Source organism: Otolemur garnettii, unplaced genomic scaffold, assembly GCF_000181295.1.
Source record: "Otolemur garnettii isolate 467f Iridium unplaced genomic scaffold, OtoGar3 scaffold00124, whole genome shotgun sequence".
NCBI classification, from domain to species: Eukaryota; Metazoa; Chordata; class Mammalia; order Primates; family Galagidae; genus Otolemur; species Otolemur garnettii.
The window spans coordinates 2,915,123-2,924,179 of record NW_003852519.1 but is presented as its reverse complement, the minus strand read 5'-3'; the positions used below and the strand labels follow the sequence as shown (position 1 = coordinate 2,924,179).

The window sequence follows — 9,057 nt, the reverse complement described above, 5'->3', positions numbered from 1 at the left end:
AAAAAAAAAAAAAAAAAAGTTGTTTATGGTATCAAGAACCAAATATGACCCAGAACTTGATGAAAACTGGCTTACAGATTTAGCATCTTTACTAGTTTTAACTGCTCCTTTATATTAGTTAAACATAAGTCTTCAGGGTGAAAATCAATTTGTCAATACAATGTTTCAAACTGTAACAGTGTTCAAAATGAAACTGAAATTATGGAAAGCTCAAATTAAGGCAAACAATTTTATGCGTTTTGACACGTTGGCTAAACACAGTCTGGTGAACAGTGAAAAATATGCAGCCTTGCCTTTCAATTAGATACAAGAATTTGAAAACAGATTTCAATATTTCTGGGAAAATAATATTTTGGTGCATTCGCAACTCTATTTTCAGTGGACATAAATATGTTACTCACCAATTTTCAAATGGAATGCATAGAGCTGCGATCTGACATTCAGCTTAAAAACAAATTTGATCATGTCTCTTTGTTGGACTTTTATAGGTCCTATCTTCCCAGAGACAAATATCCCTTGTTTCACAATCATGGCTTATTTAAGTCATCATTTGGGGGCAGTACCTACATTTGTGAGCAATAATTTTCAAGAATGAAACATGTTAAGAGCAAAATTAGAACCAAAATATCTGATGAGCACCTTGAGAACTCACTGAGAATAGCAACTATTTCCAATTAACCAGATATTCATACATTCATTAGTTTAAGTACAGTGTCAAATATCCCACTAGTTTTATGTTGCCCACTTCTTTTACTTCCATAACAAAAAATTATAAAAACAAAGATGTTGGCTCGGCACCTGTGGCTCAAGCGGCTAAGGCGCCAACCACATACACCTGAGGTGGTGGGTTGGAATCCCCAGCCCAGGCCTGCCAAACAACAATGATGGCTGCAACCAAAAAAAAATGGCCGGGTGTTGTGTCGGGCGCCTGTAGTCCCAGCTACTTGGGAGGCTGAGGCAGGAGGCTCACTTGAGCCCAGGAGTTGGAGGTTGCTGTGAGCTGTGATGCCATGGCACTTTACCCAGGGGGATAGCTTGAGGCTCTGTCTCAAAAAAAAAAAAGACGTTGTATTACTTATATATGTATACGACCAGAAGAAGAGGGTCTGGCTGCCTGTTATTGTCAGCCAATATGTAGAGATGGGGGTAGGTCCACCAAACTTTGTTAGAAGACTTGGATTCAGGACAACAGTGAGAGTAGTCTTGGTTTATTATTATTTAAATTTCTATTTATTTATTTGCAGTTTTGGCCAGGGCCGGGCTTGAACCCTCTACCCCTGGTACATGGGGCTGGCACCCTACTCCTTGACCCAGAGGGGCTGCCCATTTATTATTATTTTTTTTAATTTTTTTTTTCAGAGACAGAGTCTCACTTTGTTGCCCTCAGTAGAGTGCTGTGACGTGACAGCTCACAGCAACCTCCAGCTCTTGGGCTTAGGGGATTCTCTTGCCTCAGACTCCCAAGTAGCTGGGACTACAGGTGCCTGTCACAACACCTGGCTATTTTTTTGTTGCAGTTTGACAGGGGTCGGATTTGAATCTGCCATTCTTGGTATATGGGGTCGGTGCCCCACTCACTGAGCCACAGACGCCACCCCCGTTTATTATTTTTAAAATTATAGTTTTATATATAAAAGTTCAAAGCAAAGACCACGTTAACTCTTATTTTACATAACTATCAGCATAACTCAGTGACTTATTACAACTTTTTCTTGGAAGTGACACATATCACCTCCTCTCTTATTAACTAAAGTGAATGACTAATTTCAAAGAAGTCAGGTAATAAAATATTATGTAGTGACCAGAAACTGGAGACCCAGAAACATTTGGGGGAACGTCACTGATGGATACCAGCAGGAAAAAAGCAGGGGCTGAAAAACTTGTTTACTAGGAGACCTCCAATTGGGAGAGCAGTATGATGGTAAACTTTCAATACTCCACCCCCTATAACTCCCATATGTCTTAAAGATTCTCTTCCTCTTGTTATCTTTGTCTTTTAAGAGCTGAAATGGTTAAAGAGATTGCCCATTAGGGTAGGTGGTACGGGATAGTTAGTGGCTGCCAGATCTTAGCCTAGCCTGTGTAAAGAGGTCTTAGCAGACTACTTGAAAACTTCAGTGAAAATATTAGTATTGACTGAATATCATGTGTCTAATAATTGCAACCGTGAATTTAAGTCTATTAACATATAATTTTTGTAATAATCCTAGAGCTATAAGTAACATGTTGACATTTGACAGTGCTTTGGACATTGAAGTCTGCATGATAATAGCTCACTTTTCCTCTGTATTCTTCATGTTTGTGGAGTGGGTATTATGCTATAAATAGGATGCTGGGAAGTCTCCTGGTTTTCCTGCTAGTGAAGGCATCCATTTCAGGTTTTGAAAAGCTCCTTATCTGGTGGATTTTAGGCTCCTGTCCTACCTTATTGTTTGAGTTCTTTTATTTCTGCCTGATGGCTGACCAGTTAATAAATCTAGAATGAAGCTTTTATTTTTTAACGTTTACCCCTGGTGTTATTTTAGGTAACTTTATCTCATTTTTCAAGTCTTTCTGAGAAGCCATCTGGCTATCTCACTCTCCCCCCAGCCCAATCTTACTGTTTTTCATGTCCCTCGGTCTCTTCTCCCATAGCACACCCTTTTGTTCCTGTAAAGAAATATAAAGCATATGACATGTCACTCTACAATAGCTGATTTCCTGTGAGTCTTCTGAGACTGTAAGATCTGCAAAGATGAGTTCCATGCGTTATGTCATTTTTAAAATTCACATGTCTAGTATAGCGGTTAATACCATAGTTCCCTGTTAAGAAATTTTCAATGAATGTGGAATGACTATTGAAAATTACAAGGTTCAACCTTTGGGGAAGGGAATTATACCAAGGACAGGGTCTTTAAAAATTTACCATAACACTCCATTACTTTGACTTCCTAAAGCAGGGTAAGCTAACAGTATTTACTGAAATATAAATAACTGTGGGAAGGACAACATAATTAGGCCCTACTTTAATACGTACAGTTCATCCAATTAACTCTTCATAAAGATTCTCTGGCAGTAGTTCTCAATTTGTTCCTGGGGAGTGGGGACAGGGTGGGGACTGATAGGACATCAGTCCTATCACTGAGGACCTTAGGGCAACACAATCTCTAGGGATACCTGGAAAGTGTAGTTGGAACACAAAGGGACTGAAGCTGAGGTGTGGGTCAATTCTATTTTTGCCTTGCGGATTTTTTATATTGTCGAGGATCCCCAGATGCAGGAAGCAGGATTCTTAATCTTTCTGGTTCCTAAAACTAAAAAAAATGACATTCTTCGTGAGTGTAGGCATTTGTATAAGATCGTTTGTTATTACTCTTAGAACAGTAACTGCTCTTGTTCTGGTCTTACAGGTGGAGACTAAGGCGACCCGGCACTCATCTTCAGCGAGGTCACACCCTGGTTGGGCCCAGCTAGGGACAGCCTTCAGTGCGCTGGGTGTAGTCAGACTGTAGGTCACTTGGCAGCCTGGAGGAGTACAGTCACCAGTCAGCTTACAGTCTTCTTTTAACGAGCTGAGCAGGAGTTTCCGAGCTCGCGGGAGTGGAGGCCTGCGGGGTGTGGCTGGAGCGCCCGCATTCCTCCCCTCCCCCAGCCGGCCCGCGGGGCGGGGGAGGGGCAGCCGCAGCCGCAGCCGCAGCCACAGGAAGCTGAGCTGGCGCCGGCGACCGGTGCAGCTTGCGCTGTGCCCCGAAGGCCACGAGCACGTGGACGAGAACCCTCCTCGCGTTATCTGGTGGATATCACAAAACAAGCAAAGGCAAGGCCACCTTCACAAACCTTTCCAAACGGACTTCCAGGTTTTTAACTACAGTTTTGCAGAGGTCACGTCCATTCATGCTTACTAGTCCCTCATCTGTAAAATGGGGGTAAAAGAAAAATTACAACAAATGTATTTAAAAAAAAAAAAAATAGACCAGGAACCTAGCGTGACCATGAAGTGTTCATTTCCTGTGGATAGTGGAGAGGAACTAAGCAACTGGGCTTTGTTGACTTTATTCCGGCCCAGTACAAAGACGGACCCTATACAACAAATGTTTCCCTTTGTTCTGGGCCTTGTAAAGAGTCATTTCTCTTCAAAGAAAGAATCCCCTTTGTGCGCTCCCTGGCCTGGCAGGCGAGGGCTTATGAAGGGAAAGCGCTCTCGAGCTGTTTTCCCGGTTAGAGACATTGTTCTGGAAAGCAGGCTGGGTTGCCATGGCTACGGCTCCCCGCGGCCTCGCCCTGCCCCTTCCCACCCCCACCCGCCCGCGCTGCCTGCCGCTGCCAGCCCAGCCGGGTTTCAAATGTTCCTCTCCGCCCTGCGCGGAAATGGCAGGGAAATTCCAAACTGTTATTTCCCAGATGTCCTCTGACGCCCAGAGACAGAAAAAAAAATCCCTCGTCAGTTATTGCATTGTCCTTGAAAAAACAGCCATTAGATTGAAAGCTTGTTGAAGGCAGGAACCAACAGTGTTCTCATAGCCGAAACGATTCTTCCCTTCTTACTGTCACCGCCTTCCCCAGCCAACGTAGGCTGACACTTAGTAGGATCTGGAAGAGTTTATAACACTTGCCAGTGAGGCGGCGGTATAGACTCAGGTTAAATGTGGGGACTTCGCAGCCAAAAATGTTTGCCTGCCACGTTATAAACGAGTGAACTTAGGTAAAATAACTACTTTTTTTGTACAAACTTAATTTTCCTGATCTCTGAAATGGGAACAGCAATACCTTAGAAATATACGGATAAGATGTTTTAAGATACAAAACACTTGATACATGCCTGGTTTATAGAGAGCTCTCAATGCTGTGACTGTGATGATGACTTACTGTAACGACAACGTAGCCTGCTGCAGTCGTCATTGTTTCCTAACCGAAAAAGAAACACCAAAGCAACAAAAAACCTTCCAGCAGAGTCCATGGCAGCCCAGAGTCTAACCGTTATGAATGCAGAAGTGCTTCGTAAGTTATTTATTTGTGTAATGAGCATCAAATGGAATATGCCAGCAAGTTCTGTGTCTGCTGGATTTTCGTACATGAATAATGCAAAATGGCTTGTGTTCCAATTGTCCATCCTTGTACCTATGGTAAAAAGAAGAAAAGGGCTTTTTTTTTTTTTTTTTTACATCTTTGCCCTTGATTTTCCCCTCTCCCCTCCCCCAACTCCTTAGGGTATTTCTGAAACCCATGGCGCATTTGTACTGAGCCTGTGTCTGTGAGATCTGTAAGTTCTGTGGGCCCCCACCACCCACAGCTCACTTCCCCTCACTGAAGCCTTGTGGGAGAGGTAACACACACATTCTCCATCCCACCCTGCAGACCTGCACTTTTACTCTCAGGAAGCCTCTGGGGGATTTTCATGGGGGAAGGGATGCTAGTCCTGGAAGGTTCTGAGCTGAACTTGGCCGCAGGATGTGCACACCCTCGACAGCTGCGGACGACAGTTTAGGTTAGACCTTGGTTAGAGGAGCCACTTCAGGGTGGGCAGGATCAGGTGTTAGGAGGTTCTGGTACGTGGGGGAGGGGTGCCAGGGGACAGGATTATCATTCCAGTGTTACCTAATACTGCTGTGTCTTTTAGTTTGGAAGGTATGTACAGCTTGTTGTTTTGGACACAGATGAAAAGAGTATGTTGACGATACTGAGTAGGCAAATTGTCATCTAAGGCATAGGGTTTAAGAAGGACTGATAATTAGGGCACGAATGACAATTGTACATAGGGCACTCCCACAACAGCTGTGTGCAGTGTACTTTGAGGTTGTGCAATAATGCAGCAAAGGTGTTGGGAAGGTGGTGTGAACTGCAGGGTGTGAAGTACCGTTCCCTCTTCTTGAGACCCTCTCACACATCCCCCTCCCCCACGCACACACATTAAACTACTCATTAAACTACCGGAGTCACACAATCCTCCCCTCCCCCACCACTGCAGCTAGCTTTCTCTGAAAACTGATACCCTGAGGCCCTCTTTCCCTTACCAGCCACAATTAGGAGCAGTAAGACAGAAAGTGCGGACTGGATCATGGCACAGAAACAGTGCTCTGTAATTTCTCCTTCTATCACAGGCCACTGTTCTGACTCCAGGCCTTATATTTTATGTGACTTTGCTACTCTAGGAAACAGCTTTAGGCTCCAATGAGTCCAGGCCAAATCCAGTTCTTTCTATGAAATCCATTTTGTATTTTCTGTTTCACCCTAGTGAAGTCTCAGCCGAGGCTGTTGTTCTCAATCCAGCTCAGAAACTGGCTCAAACCGCCCTGAACTGGATTTGGTGGCTGTTGAGACACAGTTTCTGACTCTTTGTTAGGGCGGATCCGGCCTCATTCGCGCTTCAGTTTCCCTCCCGCCTGTTTTCCCAGAGTCACCAACAGCAATTCCCCTCCCCCGCTCTACAGTTTGGCTTTTTTTTTTTTAATCCGTCCCTGGGCCAAGACCCCAAGAAGTAGATTAAATTCTTTAATAAAAAATTGAATTGTAGATTGTAGACCTTCAGCTTTTATTACATTAAGTTCTGCTTTTCTCAAAGTTGTTATCTAACCAATTGACATGGTGCCCTTAAAATCTTGGCTCTTAGTCTAACCTAGAAATAAATTTTCATTCTGGATGGAAATAACTTTAAATTTCCTATCAAAGACTGAGGAGTTTTGGTGGGGTACATTGTTCATTTCCGTTTTGTAGCCATATTTAAATTAAAATAATCTATTTGCTGAGAAATGAAAAACAATAATATATAAAGAACTTTTTAAACAGTCATCCATTCTGGCTATCCTTGGAATTGTGAATTCCTAGAGAAAGAGCTAAAGAATTGGGATGTTTTTGGTTTTCGAACATGTAATTTTAACACTGGGTCAGCTTCTGTGAAGTGTGTAGTGAAGAATGCTGTTTGGGGAATGCGTAGGGACCATTCCTAACATAATGCAGGTGGAAACAAACCTGGGAGTGTGACGGAATGGGGAAGATAGAACAGCGCTGGGCTTTTGTGCTTTTTATATAAAATTTAAGCATTTCTTATGTTTTGGACCTACATAGAGGCGATGGTTGCATAACATTGTGACTGTAGTACATGCCACTAAATTGTACACTTTAACATGGCTAATTTTATGTTATGTGAATCTTACCCCAATTAAGCATTTCTTTTCCAGAATTTCTCATTTTCTTTTGTGTGTGTTTTTTTTCTTAGAGGAGACGTTTAGATCTGAGCAACCATAATCTGGGTGTGGCTTCATCTGGAGCTCCACGACTCCCTGGTCTCCCCCTGCTGGCCAATTTAAGCAACATGTCACTATGTCGGAAGACCTTTTGAGAATATCTCAAATTTATGTCGAAGGACAAATACGAGGCTGCATTGCTAGGACTCTTTCTCTATGCTGGGTTTATATGCATTTTTTTTGTTTTTTTTGGTTTATATGCATTTTATGTTAACTCACGTGCGTGGTACTGAAAGAATATGACAGGTGCAGGGGATGAATTAAAAATTATTGACTTAAAATTCACCCCCTAATCTAAAAACAGAAACAAAAATGTTGTCATTTCTCCAGGGTTTAAAACTAGAGTGAAATTGCTCATTTAACTGCTTAGTTTCAGTAGAGCAGAAAGCCCTGGAAAAAAGCCTATTACAACAGTCGATCTGGAAAAGCTATTTTTGTATGCAAGAAGGGGAGGGGTTGGCTTTGTCTCCTGAGTCTGTACTCAGATGTGAGTGCAGGTTTGGGCTAAGGTAATCTTCAAAATGTATGTCAAAAAGATGTGACACTATCAATTGAAATTGCTTTTATGAGATATATCTCAAATTATTATTGTGGGAAAGCACAGAGTATATGTCAGATAGGATTTTCCAAAACATTTAGTATCAGAGGGTATTTAAGATGAGTGGAGGTCTGCCAGATGTGATGGTAGCACCTGTAGTCCTGGCCTCTCGAGAGGCTGAGGCAGAATGATTGCTTAAACCCAGCAGTTGGAGATTACAGCGAGCTACAATGATGCCATTGTACTCCTCCCTGGGCAAGACCTTGTCTTAAAAAAAGAAAAAAAAAAAAAAAAGAGCGGTGGAGGGCAAGTAATCCAGATTGGCCCTTGGATGCCTAGAGCTGCTCTTACTTTTGGACCTTCATATCTTCTATTCCACATGCTTGAAATCTTTTCCAGACCAACCTCATCAGGAGACTCCAGCTCCTCCTACACTCTTTGTCAGAAGCCTTCCTGAACACTTGGTACAAATTAGATTCCTTACCCCCTGGTGTCTTATTTTTCTTGTTTTTAGAGACAGAGTCTCACTTTATCACCCTCTATAGAGTGCTGTGCCATCACAGCTCACAGCAACCTCCAGCTCCTGGGCTTAGGTGAGTCTCTTGCCTCGGCCTCCCGAGTAGCTGGGAATACAGGCACCTGCCACAATGCCCAGCTATTTTTTTGTTGCAGTTTGCCTGGGGCGGGGTTCGAACCCGCCACCCTTGGTATGTGTGGCCAACACTTTACCCACTGAGCCACAGGCACTGCCCCCTCTGGTGTCTTCTTATAGACATCCTCTTATTTTCCTTTTAGTATAGGGAGTCCCCAGGTTATGAACGAGATAGGCTCTGTAGGTTTGTTTGTAAGTTGAGTTTGTATGTAAGTTGAACAGGTACATCTAACCTATTCTTTGTAATAGCCTCTACTTTAGGGTGACCAGATTTTAACATCAGTAAGGCGGGACAGCATGGGGGGGCGGGGCAGGGGCGGATCATGGGGTGGGGCAGGGGATAGGGTGGGGTAGGGGACAGGGCAGGGCAGGGCCTGACAAGAATGCAAACTTTGATAAGCAGTTCTCGATAATCACTTCTCAGCAATTATTTGTTATTATTACAGTTTAACATTACAAAATTAACAAAAATAATATAAAACTCATATTCTGGCAAATTAGCCACATGGCAGCCGAAAACCATATATTCCCTTCTTGTTTTCCCGCCTGTTTGTGTATTCTTTCCAAAAATTGGGACTTTTTAAAAATGCTGTGGGATGCAGGACAAATTGTTGAAAAGCGGGATGTCTGGTTACCTGACTCTACTT

The 9,057-nt window shown here is 43.0% G+C and overlaps 2 pseudogenes across 1 annotated transcript in view; both read left to right on the top strand.

Moving 5' to 3' along the window:
- Positions 1-3,491, top strand: part of LOC105887793 — a 59,564-nt pseudogene extending 56,073 nt beyond the window's left edge. Inside the window, exon 2 of the transcript XR_002775256.1 lies at positions 3,390-3,491. The product of XR_002775256.1 is annotated as an intraflagellar transport protein 20 homolog pseudogene (transcript). The remainder of the gene's footprint in view (positions 1-3,389) is intronic.
- Positions 3,492-5,427: 1,936 nt separating this feature from the next.
- LOC100949818 overlaps positions 5,428-9,057 on the top strand; it is a 50,724-nt pseudogene continuing 47,094 nt past the window's right edge.